The following is a 14390-nucleotide window of genomic DNA, read 5'->3' as shown; positions in this document are numbered from 1 at the left end:
ATATGTCGCCAGAAGTCAAACAAGGCTTTGGAATGACATTCCAGGGTCTTGAAGATATAGGCTGGATAATGGACTCATCAAGTGCTTCTGATACCAGGCAGCTTCAAAGGGAAATTGAGTATGGCAAAAAAGATTCAGTTAGATGAGTAAGAAAGGACATCAATATGGAAATGCGCATGGCAGCAGTAGAGTCCCGACGCGTTTCGCAATAGTTTGCAACTCACATTTTTTAACTATGCCCATGAGGAGGGATAGGCCCAGGAAGGTCTTAAATGTGGAAACCGTAATAGGTCTCCAATCTCTGTCAACGGTCAACTGAGGATTAGCGGCGATGAATTGACCAGGATACAAAAAAATTCTTTGGTCCAAAACAGATTTATAGAGATCTTCCTTTAAAAAGAGCGAATAAAAGTCAAGTGACGTAAAATCAACTGCTTTTACCTGAATTCCAGGTTGGCCAGTGAATGGGGGAAGTATGGGTGCTGCAGAAGTGGTGGGCTCCCAATTTGGATTGGAAAATACAGCAGGAAGGGCACTAGGGGCTCGATGGGCCTGTGTTCTTGGTGGCTGCGGGAGTCTACTTGTGCTAGCCACCTCACCAGCTTGAACTGCACTTATGGGACTCGCCAAGTCACCAAGTGTTACCGCAGTGCTTGATGTACGACTAGGATGTACTAGGCCACTGGTGCTTGCCAGTTCACCAGAAGGATGAGTGCCACTAGTATTGGCTCTCTGCTCCATACGAGAGCCCTGCGGTTCTTGCACCTCAACAACAGCAGATAATCAGGGGGTTAAACCTTGAGTGCCCTGACGCTATAAAAAATAACTAACCAGCGTCACTTGTGACACTAATATGGTGATCACTGGTGACAGGGGGTGATCAAGGGGTTAAACCTTGATTAGGGGGATTTAGGGGGTCCCTAGACCTTTCTGGGCCTACTACTAAGTACCCTAACACTGATTATTGTCACAAATTACACCAGTACAATGATCAAAGAAAAATATGAACACTGCACTGGGTGACACAGTGACAGGGAGTGAAGAGGTTATGGGGGGGGGGGTGAAAAGTGTGCCTATGTGTACTGTGTCAGTGTAGTGTTGGTGCAACTTACTTTAATGCTGCGTACACACCATCACTTTACGTGATGAAAAAAAAACGACATTTTTAAAAACGTCACTTTAAATGACCGTGTGTGGGGGAAAACGTTGTTTTATGTCTTGTGAAAAACGACCAAAAAAATTTGAAGCATGCTTCAATTTTATGTGTCGTTTTTCAAAACGTCGTTTTTTACTTCACAGAAATTGACCGCGTGTAGCAAAAAACGACGTTTAAAACGACGTTTTTACACCCGCGCATGCCTAGAAGCTAGTTATGAAGCGAGCTTCATTGGAAAAAAGTGGTGAACGTAACCTCGCTTTGCTAGAGCATTGTGAAAAAACGATGGTGTGTAGGCAACTTCGTCTTTGAAAATTGAAGTTTCAAAAACATCGTTTTTTTTTCATCACATAAAGTGATGGTGTGTATGCGGCATGAGATGTCTTCTCTCCTCTCTCTGGAACGAAAAGAGTTCCACGAGGGGAGATGACATCACTTCCCCTGCCTGTGTTTACACTTGCACACCTTGATGCTGTTTGTTCGCTAAGGCTCTCTAACAAACCTCTGAGGGCTTCTGAGTACAGTTGTATTTATATTGAGATTAAATTACACACAGGTGGCCTCTATTTACAAATTTGGTGACTTTTGAAGGCAATTGGTTCCACTAGATTTTAGTTAGGGGTATCAGAGTAAGGGGACTGAATACAAATGCACGGCACACTTTTCACATCATTTTCCTTCCCCTTCACAATTATGTGCCACTTTGTGTAGGTCTATTACATGAAATCACCAATAAAATACATGTATGTTTTTGGTTGTAACATGATGAAATGTGGAAAATTTTAAGGGGTATGAATACTTTTTCAAGACACTGTATACTACACTATATATTTTACTGTAGATATTGAATAGAAAATGATTAAATTGTAATAGACATAACCTAAACAACTGGAAAAGCATCATAACAAAGATACATTACAATACAGGTTGGTATCCTTCACCCGACGGGGGAGTTTGTTATCATCTCCATCATCAGGGGTTAGTAGGGTATCAATTGTCTATAAATCCAAAACAGATAATCAGTCAAAGTTCATCTACATTGTAATACATTTGTATAGTGAATAGAGGATCTTTAACTCACATTTATTTCAGTCATGTACATGTGTAAATCCCATTTTGTGTTAAAACAAAATTGTGTAGGTATGTCCATGGGGATGTCCTTGAATAATGCTGATATATATATATATATATATATATATATATATATATATATATATATATATATATATATATATATATACACTTTGATTATTCTACAGCATATCCCTGGAACTCAGCTAATCAAGGACTGTGGCATGGTGAGCTCTCACATGCAGGTATTGTATACTCCTCTGTATTCAATCTTTAGTGAATTGTATGACATATTTATATGTACCGGTAATTTTTTTCTTATATACTAGTTTACTCTGCCTGTATTTTGTGTTTCAATTCTAGGACTCTGTCTGCCTGGCCTCAGTTTTTTGGTCTCCCCCAGTAGGGGCAATATTGGTTTAGGGGGAACTATCTACAATACAGAACAAAGTGTGTGAAGCTATCAGAGACTCCATGAGACTGTATTTTTGTTTTACACAACATGGCATGTATACATGTACATGACTGAAACAAATGTGAGTTAGAGCTCCTCTATTCACTATACAAATGTATTACAATGTAGATGAACTTTGACTGATTATCTGTATGTGCATATATAGACAATTGATAACCTACTTAACCCTGAGGAAGGAGATAATAACAAACTCTGAAACTCGTTGGGTGAAGGATATCAACCTGTATTGTCATGTATCTTTGTTATGATGCTTTTACAGTTGTTTAGGTCATGTCTGTTCCATGTTTTCAATTTTAATCATTTCATATTTAATACATTGACTATTTAATGACTCTATTGTATTACCATTGAGTGCCTTTAAAGTCCCACACCCAGGGGATTTATTGCTTTCCTTATATACAGGGATGTGGCACACTAGGGTATAGCAATCACCAATATCTTTCCTTCTATGTATGTATTATGTACTTTAACACTCACAGATACTTGATGAAGTGGGTCTAGGAATTCACAAAATGCATTGGATAATCGCCAGGACCAGCTTATGAGACAGTATTGATATAATCAGAAGCAAAAATAAAAATTTAAAATAATTATGTATGGTCTAAGGGTATAGTTTACAATGGCAAATGTTAAGGGAAGAATAACTTTTGAATAGGTGATGCAGCGTACTATGGATACATATAGGCCCAGATTCACAAAACTCCACGTACGCCGTCATAAGTCCGAATGTGCACCGTCGTATCTATGCGCCTGATTCTTAGAATCAGTTACGCATGAATTTTGCCTAGATACAAGCGGCGTAAGTCTCCGTATATTTCCGGTTCGAATATGCAAATGAGCTAGATACGCCGATTCACGAACGTACGTGCGCCCGGCGTATCAAGATACATCGTTTACGTAAGGCGTCTGACCGGCGTAAAGTTACCCCTCATAAAGCAGGGGTCAGTCATGTTAGGTATGGACGTTGGAAACGTCCGAACAGCGTCGTATTTTACGTCGTTTGCGTAAGTCTTCCGTGAATGGGGCTGGGCGTAGGTTACGTTCACGTCGACTAGGCATTGAGTGGGCATAATTTACTTTGAAAATTCGACGTGATACTGAGCATGCGCGCGCATGCGCCGTTCGTTAAGCGCGTCATTTACGTGGGGTCACGAATCATTTACATACAACACGCCCCCTACCAGCCTAGTTTGAATTAGGCGGGCTTACGCCGGCCCATTTACACTACACCGCTGTAACTTAGGGCCAAATCCTCAGCCAGGCGGCGTAACTTAACTTTCAGCAGTTAAGTTACACTGACTTAAAGTTTTTACCTAAGTGCCTGATCCTCAAAGCACTTACGTAAAAATTTCAAGCAGTGTAAGTTAAGTGCCGCCGTCGTAAGGCGTTCCTCCTCTCCGGGGGGCGTTTACAATTTAAATGAGGCGCGCTCCCGCGCCGGCCGTACTGCGCATGCGTGTGACGTCATTTTCCCGACGTGCATCGCGCGAACGTAATTGACGCCGGGCGGCTTTGTGGATTGCGACGGGACACTAAAGTTACGACGGGTGAAAAAAAGACGCGCCGGGAAAACAAATAATTATAAAAAAAATGACAGCGTCGCTCGGCATGCATTCCTGAGGGAGAACTCCATGCCAATTTTCAATGAAAAAAACGGCATGGGTTCCCCCCCCAGGAGCATACCAGGCCCTTAGGTCTGTTATGGGTTGTAAGGAGACCCCCCCTCCGCCGAAAAATTGACGTAGGGGGTCCCCCTACAATCCATACCAGACCCGTATCCAAAGCACGCTACCCGGCCAGCCAGGAAGGGAGTGGGGACGAGCGAGCGCCCCCCCCCCCTCCTGAGCCGTGCCAGGCCGCATGCCCTCAACATGGGGGGGTTGGGTGCTCTGGGGCAGGGGGGCGCACTGCGGGCCCCCCCACCCCAGAGCACCCTGTCCCCATGTTGATGAGGACAGGACCTCTTCCCGACAACCCTTGCCATTGGTTGTCGGGGTCTGCGGGCGGAGGCTTATCGGAATCTGGGAGTCCCCTTTAATAAGGGGGCCCCCAGATACCGGCCCCCCACCCTAAGTGAATGGATATGGGGTACATCGTACCCCTATCCATTCACCTGTAGGCAAAAAGTAAAAGTTAATAAACACACAACACAAGGCTTTTTAAAATATTTTATTATTCTGCTCCGGACGCCCCCCCTGTCTTCGTTATTAGCTCAATTAGCAGGGGGGGCTTCTTCTTCCGCTCTCCGGGGGTCTTCTTCCACTCTCCGGGGGTCTTCCGCTCTCCGGGGGGGGCTTCTCCGGACTCCGGGGGGCTTCTTCCATCTTCTCCCCTCTTCCGCTCTTGACTCGGCGAACCCCGGTTCTTCTGCAGCTCTCCGGTGCCTTCTTCTTCAGCGCTGGCTGCCTGCTATGTTTGTGTGTTAGCTCGATTTCAAACAGGCAGCCGGCGCGGTCTTCTGTGGCGTCATCTTCTCTTCTGGTCTTCTGTTCTTCCGATGTTGCCTCGTCGCCTGTTGTCGCTGTAATGATGGAAGCGCGCCTTGCATCACATTTATATAGGCATCACCGTCCCATCATGCTCCGGCAGGTACCCACGTGGTGGGTGCCTACCCACGTGCACCCACCACGTGGGTACCTACCGGAGCATGATGGGACGGTGATGCCTATATAAATGTGATGCAAGGCGCGCTTCCATCATTACAGCGACAAGAGGCGACGAGGCAACATCGGAAGAACAGAAGACCAGAAGAGAAGATGACGCCACAGAAGACCGCGCCGGCTGCCTGTTTGAAATCGAGCTAACACACAAACATAGCAGGCAGCCAGCGCTGAAGAAGAAGGCACTGGAGAGCTGCAGAAGAACCGGGGTTCGCCGAGTCAAGAGCGGAAGAGGGGAGAAGATGGAAGAAGCCCCCCGGAGTCCGGAGAAGCCCCCCCCGGAGAGCGGAAGACCCCCGGAGAGTGGAAGAAGACCCCCGGAGAGCGGAAGAAGAAGCCCCCCCTGCTAATTGAGCTAATAACGAAGACAGGGGGGGCGTCCGGAGCAGAATAATAAAATATTTTAAAAAGCCTTGTGTTGTGTGTTTATTAACTTTTACTTTTTGCCTACAGGTGAATGGATAGGGGTACGATGTACCCCATATCCATTCACTTAGGGTGGGGGGCCGGTATCTGGGGGCCCCCTTATTAAAGGGGACTCCCAGATTCCGATAAGCCTCCGCCCGCAGACCCCGACAACCAATGGCAAGGGTTGTCGGGAAGAGGTCCTGTCCTCATCAACATGGGGACAGGGTGCTCTGGGGTGGGGGGCCCGCAGTGCGCCCCCCTGCCCCAGAGCACCCAACCCCCCCATGTTGAGGGCATGCGGCCTGGCACGGCTCAGGAGGGGGGGGGGGCGCTCGCTCGTCCCCACTCCCTTCCTGGCTGGCCGGGTAGCGTGCTTTGGATACGGGTCTGGTATGGATTGTAGGGGGACCCCCTACGTCAATTTTGCGGCGGAGGGGGGTCTCCTTACAACCCATAACAGACCTAAGGGCCTGGTATGCTCCTGAGGGGGAACCCATGCCGTTTTTTTCTTTGAAAATTGGCATGGAGTTCTCCCTCGGGAATGCATACCAAATGCCGTCGCTTGAATGGGCCTTTACAAGGTGTGACTAACTTTACACCATGTAAAAGCAGCCCTAGTTTTACACCAGGCAAACTAACACTTACGGCGAAAAAACTAGGTACAAAAGCTTTGAGGATCGCCCTAAGTGCTAATTTGCATACTAACAGAGGCATTTCGACTCGAAATGCCCCCAGTGGCGGATGCGGTACTGCATCCTAAGATCCGGCAGTGTAAGTCCCTTACAGATGTCGGATCTTCTGCCTAACTTAGGAAAACTGCTTCTGAGGATCAGTTCCAAAGTTAGAACCAGAGATACGACGGCTTACGCCGGAGTATCTCTTTTGTGGATTTGCCCCTTAGAGCGCAAGTTCTTTCTGAATACGGGACCTGCCGCTCTAAGTTACGGCGGCGTAGTGTATCTGAGATACGCTATGCCCGCCTAAAGATAGGCGCTTCTTTGTGAATCTGGCCCTTTGTGTTTAAAGAAGTTGTAAAGGTAAAAAGTTTTTTAATTTTAATACATTCTATGCATTATAATAAAAAACCTTCTGTGTGTATCTTCCCCAGCACCCCCTAATACTTACATGAGCCCCATCTCTGTCCAGTGATGTCCATGAGTCGCTCGGCCTTCCCTGACTCTCCCTCATGATTGGCTGAGACAAAGCAGTGGTGCCATTGGCTCTTGCAGCTATCGATCAAAGCCAGTTAGCCAATCAAGTGAGCTCAATGTCTGAATAAACACACAGAGCTGCAACTCGGCTCTGGTGCCCCCATAGCACGCTGCTTGCTGTGAGGGCACTTGACAGGAGGGAGGGACCAGGAGCACCGACGAGGGACCCGAGAAGAGGAAGATCCAGGCTGCCCTGTGCAAAATCACTACACATAGGAGGTAAGTATAACATGTTTGTTATTTTATTTTTTAAACACGTGACTTTACAATTACTTTAAATAGCCTTGATGAGGCTGGCTTTGCATATGCATTTTAATCAAAGTAATGTTTGGAATTTTAGAACTGTATGTTCTATATTTGTAAACTGGCACCTTAAAAGTTTTTTTTTATAGATATTACTATTAGGGATGTAGTGCAGGGCTGTGTGATGTATCTACTGGGGTTGTGTATGTTTACAAGCAGCCCCAAATAGACACACAGTCCTGTAATGCTGATTTTTTATTTGTAACATCTCTAATGTTACTGTTGGCAGAACGAGCACAGCTGTGCCTTGTCCCAGCAGCTGCGCTCCGTTCTGCAAGACGTCCGCGTCACTTCCGGTGCGCGGACGTCTGCGTTCCAAGCTGGAACGCGGAAGTGCGACTCAGCGTCCTTCCCGTTTTCCCCACGAAATCGGGGCTATTTAAATTTCCCACAGATGACTGCTGGGTGTTCGGTTATTCTGTCGGATGCCTGCCATCACCTGTGAACAACCATTCCACACCCTCAAGCCCAGGAGCCACTGGAGACCTTCTCACCTGTCAGCTCCCTGACCACAGATCTCTGTCTCCCTGTGCTAGCAAGCTGTGAGCCTTCAGCCCACTGCACTCAGCCACAGACCTACATGGACTCTTCAACATCCTGTAACCTGGGACTCTCCTACACACATTCTGCAGCAGTGTACTACAAGACCCAGCAGAACCGCAAGTATCTTGATCAAATGATTACCTGCTGCATTGTGACGTGAAACCAATTGCTTGCTTGTTGGAGGGATTGTTATTACATATACTTCTTCTATTACTTACCTGATTTAAGATTCTTATGGACTATGCTTGTTCCAGTACTAAGCCTAAATATTGTGAAGTAACAATATAAATGCCAGATATTAATTACTCCGCCATATAGTCACGTGTAACATAAATACTGTCTAGCAAAGGTATGCAGTAAGGTTTCCATTTTCATTCAAGAGACTTTAATACTACTCCCCTATATGATTTCATGTTTATGAAGCAATAAGCTTCTTTATGTTGGTACGGATTGAGGTTGTGATGAGTTAACCCCAAACTTTCTGGCTATATAGAGAGTGAACTGGTGGTTAGACCTGAGAAGTCTCTGCAGCTGAGATCCAACAGTATTAATTAGTATTCACAAGGCAGTATCGTTACATAATAACCGAACCCCCTTTTTAAAAAAAAGGATAATGGATCCAGCAGAGCTTGCTAACCACCTAGTTGGACTTTCACAAAGAGTGGATAACCTCACTGCCACCGTCAACGATTTACATCTAGAAAATGACGCTTTACGCAACCAAAATTTTGCATTACCTAGGGAGAGTCCTGAACCCAAAGTTTGCCCCCCTGAACCCTTTTCAGGGGACCGAAAGTTTTTCCGCCAATTTATTAGTTCTTGCCGCCTCATGTTTGAACTGCGCCCCCGCACCTATCATTCAGACAGGGTTCGTATCCTCACCCTTATATCATATTTGAAAGGAGAGCCTAGAGTCTGGGCTGATGCGTATGTGGAAGAACATGGTGATTTACTGGGGGCATTTAATACATTTTTGGATGAGATGTCACTCTTCTACGAGGACCCTAACAAACAGCTTACAGCTGAGAACACCATTAGGAGCCTCAAACAAGGGAAAAGACCTGTGGAGGACTATATTTCGGAATTCAAGTGTTGGAGCAGAGAGACACAGTGGACGGACATTGCACTCCGTAATCAATTTAGATTAGGTTTATCTGAATCAATGAAGGACGAGTTAGCTCGCGTAGAGCTTCCTCCATCCCTAGAAGATCTTATGCATTTATCTCTCACCATTGACCGGCGTCTCCGTGAAAGGAAGGCTGAATGATTCAACACTTACTTACCTCCACAATTCAGGAGATCTAAGTCACCTCCAAAGGATGTTCCCATGGAACTCGGAGCTGTCAAAGGTCCTTTATCATTGGCTGAGAAACAACGGCGCAGAGCTCATAACCTCTGCCTCTACTGTTCCGCTCCAGACCACATTGTCTCCACTTGCCCACTCCTTAAGAGGAACTCCGAAGGTAACATTTCTAACATTTGTAAGACCAATCCACCTGGAACTACCACTAATCGATTTATTTATGTCACTCTTACCTTACAGTGGGATCAAACCAGAATTACCATTGACGCGATGGTCGACACCGGTGCCCGTGGCAACTTCATTGATTTAGCAATTGTGAATTCAAATAAAATTCCATGTGTGGTTAAGCAAAATCCTCTCTCTGTCACTTTTATTGATGGTTCTAGTTCCAACTATGGCCCAATTTCCTCTCAAACCTCACCCCTACTGGTCACTTGCGGGAATAACCATACAGAGACCCTTGTCTTTGATGTCATTCCATCTCCGTTATTCCCAATAGTTCTCGGGTTACCTTGGCTACTACGCCACCAGCCAACTTTCCTTTGGTCTAACCACTCACTCAATCTAAACTCCACATTTTGCCAGGAGACTTGCTACCCCATTTTTACGATCCTCTCCACAGAAGTTTACTGTAAAGATCTCCCTAATTATCTACAAGATTTCTCAGATGTTTTCAGTAAAACCAAGGCAGAGATTCTTCCCCCCCATCGAATATATGACTGTCCTATAGATCTCATACCTGGCTGTCCAATTCCAACTGCACGTATCTATCCTCTATCACAACCAGAGCTTGTGCATCTTAAGAGTTACCTCGATGAAAACTTGAAAAAGGGCTTTATTAGAGCACCCACTTCTCCCGCAAGTGCCGCCATGTTCTTTGTCAAAAATAAGGATGGCTCACTACGGCCTATCATTGATTACCGTGCCCTCAACAGTATCACTGTGAAGAACCGCTACCCCTTACCACTCATTCCAGAACTCATTGAACGCCTTCAAACCTCAAAAGTTTTCACAAAACTAGACCTTAGGGGTGCCTACAATTTGATCAGGATTCCTCCAGGTGATGAGTGGAAGACCGCTTTTAAGACTCTCTACGGTCTTTATGAATACACTGTGATGCCATTCGGACTTTGTAACGCACCTGATACTTTCCAGTGGTTCATAAATTACATTTTTCGGGATCTGCTTGACATCTGCGTAGTAATTTATTTGGATGACATTTTGATCTACTATGATACACTTGAGGAACACACTAAACATGTTTGTTGGGTTTTGGCCAGGCTCAGAACACATTCCTTATATGCCAAACTGGAGAAATGTGTTTTCAGCCAGTCAAGTATTTCTTTCCTAGGGTACCAAATTACACCTCAAGTCAAGGCATCCAAATGGACCGCTCTAAAGTAGAGTGTATTATCTCCTGGCCAATACCTCACTCAAGGAAGGCTCTTCAACGGTTCCTCGGTTTTTCAAACTAGTACCGCAAATTTATCAAAAATTTCTCAGCAATTGTCAAACCATTGAGCGCTCTCACTAGCTCGAAGACACCCTTCTCCTGGTCAAAGGAAGCCCAGAATTCCTTTGATACTCTTAAGCTCTGTTACACTTCGGCCCCCATCTTACAACTACCTAACCCTCAATACCACTTCACTGTAGAAGTAGACGCCTCTCATTATGCCTTGGGTGCTATAATTTCCCAACGTGCAACTTTATCTGAGCCTTTACATCCTGTAGCTTTTTACTCCAGGACCCTATCGCCAGCAGAAAAGAGCTACCCCATCGGTGAAAAGGAACTCCTTGCAATTAAAGATGCATTAGAAAATTGGAGACACCTGTTGGAGGGCAGCACTCATCCAATAACCATCCTGACAGACCACCGTAACTTACAACATCTAAAGGCATGTAAGACACTCTCTGCCCGTCAGGTCAGATGGAGTTTATTTTTTGACAGGTTTGATTTTTATATATCCTACAGGCCTGGTACCTGGTGTGGTCTATCTTTGGCTGCTTGTAATCATACATAGCCCAGTCGCACTGAATGATTTTGCTGCTAGTGCCTGGTATGTTTACTAGCAGCTGTCATAATATTAAAAGAACAATCATTTTAGAGAAGTGGCAAGGGCTCAGTGCTGACTGAGCCTCTCTGTAGAGGAATGCTTATAAATCAGGCTTCAGATTGGGGTGGAGCTACAACCAATATTAACTAAAATAAAAAGCTGTTTTTAATGTGCAGCATGGCCACTGATTAAAATGGGACCAATTGCTATATGCACCTGGTCCATTAGAAGGTTAAATAAAAGTTTAGAATATTTGATAAGGGTTCTTCTTTAAACATCCTTAAAAACAGTAACATAGTTTTAAAATAGGTGACCCATGTCAAAATTCACAGATAAAGCGCTTAAATTGTTTAGTATGGGTGGGCGCTTTACTGTACAGTGCCTGCAGCTACAGTGGTCCATGCAGACTTGTTTTAAATTATCTGTAATGCTTGTTACATGTATGTGAGCCTTGTCATGGGTTGAAATGTGAAGGCTTTTATTGCTGACCTTTGCATGCCCTAATAATCAGTAACTCACTCATTTTTTTAATACATGGTTTGAAGATTTGCCATGATAAAGCATTGTTTGGAGTTCTCCCATGGCTGTACACTATTAATGGAGCATTTAGATCATTGACAGGGGAACTTAAAGTGGAGGTTCCATCAAAAAAACAATTTTGCTTTAAACTCTAGCTTACGACTAAAAAATAAAAAATAAAATACATTTTTTTTTACTCATCTGGAAATGCCTGTTGCTATGCGGTCCCACGAAATCTGCCTTTGTATCCACCTAGGATTCTGACATCATCTCCCTCTAATGCTCCTGGGAAATGTGTGTCATCATTTCCCAGGATGCAGTGCGCTGTCCAATTATCACTCCCCATCCAAGACTTCCAGGAAGTAAGGGCCAGATCCACAGCCAGCGCCGCAAATTAAGTTACTCAAAACTTATGTCATTTAAGTTACGGCGCCCTAAGTTGGTGTCATAAGTGCCGTATCCACAGAGCATTTGCGCACAAAATTGCGCTTGCGTAACTTAAATCGTAAGGCGGGGTTATTGCAAGTGGGAAGGAAGTGGGCGTGCTTCATTGTAATGAGCCGTGACCCCATGCAAATGAAGGGCCGGCCGTACTGCGCATGCGCGCACGAATCTGCTTCTTTTTTTTTTTCCTTTTTTTTTTATAAATTCTTTATTTTTGTTAACAGAAATAACATTGTGAATAAATACATATATCAGTTCTTCCATTATAACTAAATCTTTACCAATTTAACCAATTATTACCACTTCTTTATATTAACTAACCGGTACCTGTATACTTCATGACCAAAGATTATTCCTTAAATTCAAATCAACTAAATTCGCATTACACAATGTTAACACCATACCTTTTCCTAACCTCAGGCATTAGCCCCTAGTTATCCTTCACATCAATAACACCAGGTGCTGCTCAAGAAAAATAAAAAAGAAGCAAACACCTAAAAAGAAAACAAAATATAGAAAAACAAGAGCAAGAAGAAAAAAAAAAAAAACGCGAACGCGAAGAAGTTTTGGAGGAGTATTAGATAGTAGTTGGTGTTTGTTTCTGCTAAGTGTATTTTCTGTGTGTTTTTTTCTGAGTGTATTTTTTTTTTCTGGTTGTATTTTGTGTTTGTTTTTTGCGTGTTGGTTTTTGAATTTGTAGTAGCTGTCTGCTTGTGTGTTTTGCTTTTTGTGTGTTTCTTCTGTGAGTGTTTTTGTTTGTTTGTTGTGTGTGTATTTTTGTTTGTTTGTCCTGTGAGTTTATTCTTGTTGCTGAGTGGTGTCTGTGATGGCACCCAAGCACAGGAAGCTCAATTTTAATCAGGTTGAGAAGCAAATCCTTGCTAGGTCCATCGTCCTATATGGGTGCTATTTACATGGGCCTGAGAGCCGGAACACCTCCCCGGCCCAAAGGAAGAAGATTCTAAAAAAGATTACGGATCAGATAAATGCGGCGGGGGGGAGACGAGGACCCCCGCTGGCATCCAAAAAAAGATCAATGATCTAAAGAGCGTGGTCCATAATAAGGTGGCAAAGATCAATGCCCATGCCACGGGCACTGGAGGAGGGGGACCCTGCCCCATCCGTCTGAGTGAGGAGGAATGGGCAGTGGCCCGGTGTTTCCAGCCAGAGCAGGTGGTGGGCCTGCGTGGATATCAGACAGGTGTTCCTGTGGGGCCAGGTACGTTTTTGATTTTTTTATCTGGTGATTAGCATGTGTGGGTGGGGGAAGGGAAGATGTGCCAAGTGTGTGGATCCTCAAACCTGTGATTGTTTTGTGTCCTCCACAGATGACCAGGAGATTGCAGGCCCATCAGGCCAGGAGGTTGCTGGCCCATCAGGCCAGGCTGCTGCACCACCCCAAGGACAAGAGGCTGCTGAGGAGTCCCCAGGGGAGGGGAGTGGCCAAGCCTCCCCCTCATGAGGAGGTTGAGGGGGAGGAGGATGAGGGGGAGGAGGATGAGGGGGTGGAGGAAGAAGATCTGCAGATTGGCCGGGAAGTCCTTTTGGCCTCTGATATGATGACCTTTGAGGATACCCTTGAGGCTACACTTGAAGCTACCCTTGAGGCTACCCCAGAGCCTACCCCAGAGGCTGGCAGCAGTCAGGCCACCATCAGGGGTAGCCCCTCCCACTCCTCCCCCAACAGGCCGCAACCCACAAGGGTCACTCTCTCCCCTCCTCCCAGGCCACAAGCCTCAGGGGCAAGCAGGATGGCGACCCAGGAGACCAGGGGGGTGGCCGAGCGTCTGCCGGCCAGTCTGCAGAAGGAAAATGCCCGGCAGACCCGTACTCTGGGTCAGATAAAAGACACTCTGACCCAGATGGAGCACAGCCTGGGTGTAATGAAGGAGTCACTCGGTGATGTGGCCACCAACTCATTGGCGGTCATCACATGTTTGTGTGAGCTGCAGACCGCCACAACAGGCGTGGCCCAGGAGGTGACTGCCCTGACCCAGGCTGTGCAGGACAATACCCGGGCTGTCCAGGACAATACCCGGGCTGGCCAGGCCAATGCGGCTGCCCTCACAAACTGTCTGACAAGGATAGCAGTGGCCTTGGAGGGCAGGCCAGCAGGAGGACAGACACCAGGGGAGGCTCCTCCTTCCCCTGCTCACCCACCCCCCCATGAAGATACTCCCTCCCCTGCTAACACCCCCCCATGAAGATCCTCCAGTTGGCCGTGGCCGTGCCCGTGCCCGTGT

The sequence above is a fragment of the Rana temporaria genome, chromosome 2 (genome assembly GCF_905171775.1).
Source record: "Rana temporaria chromosome 2, aRanTem1.1, whole genome shotgun sequence".
Lineage (NCBI taxonomy): Eukaryota > Metazoa > Chordata > Amphibia > Anura > Ranidae > Rana > Rana temporaria.
The sequence above is the reverse complement of the archived record's forward strand: the minus strand, read 5'-3'. Positions refer to the sequence as shown.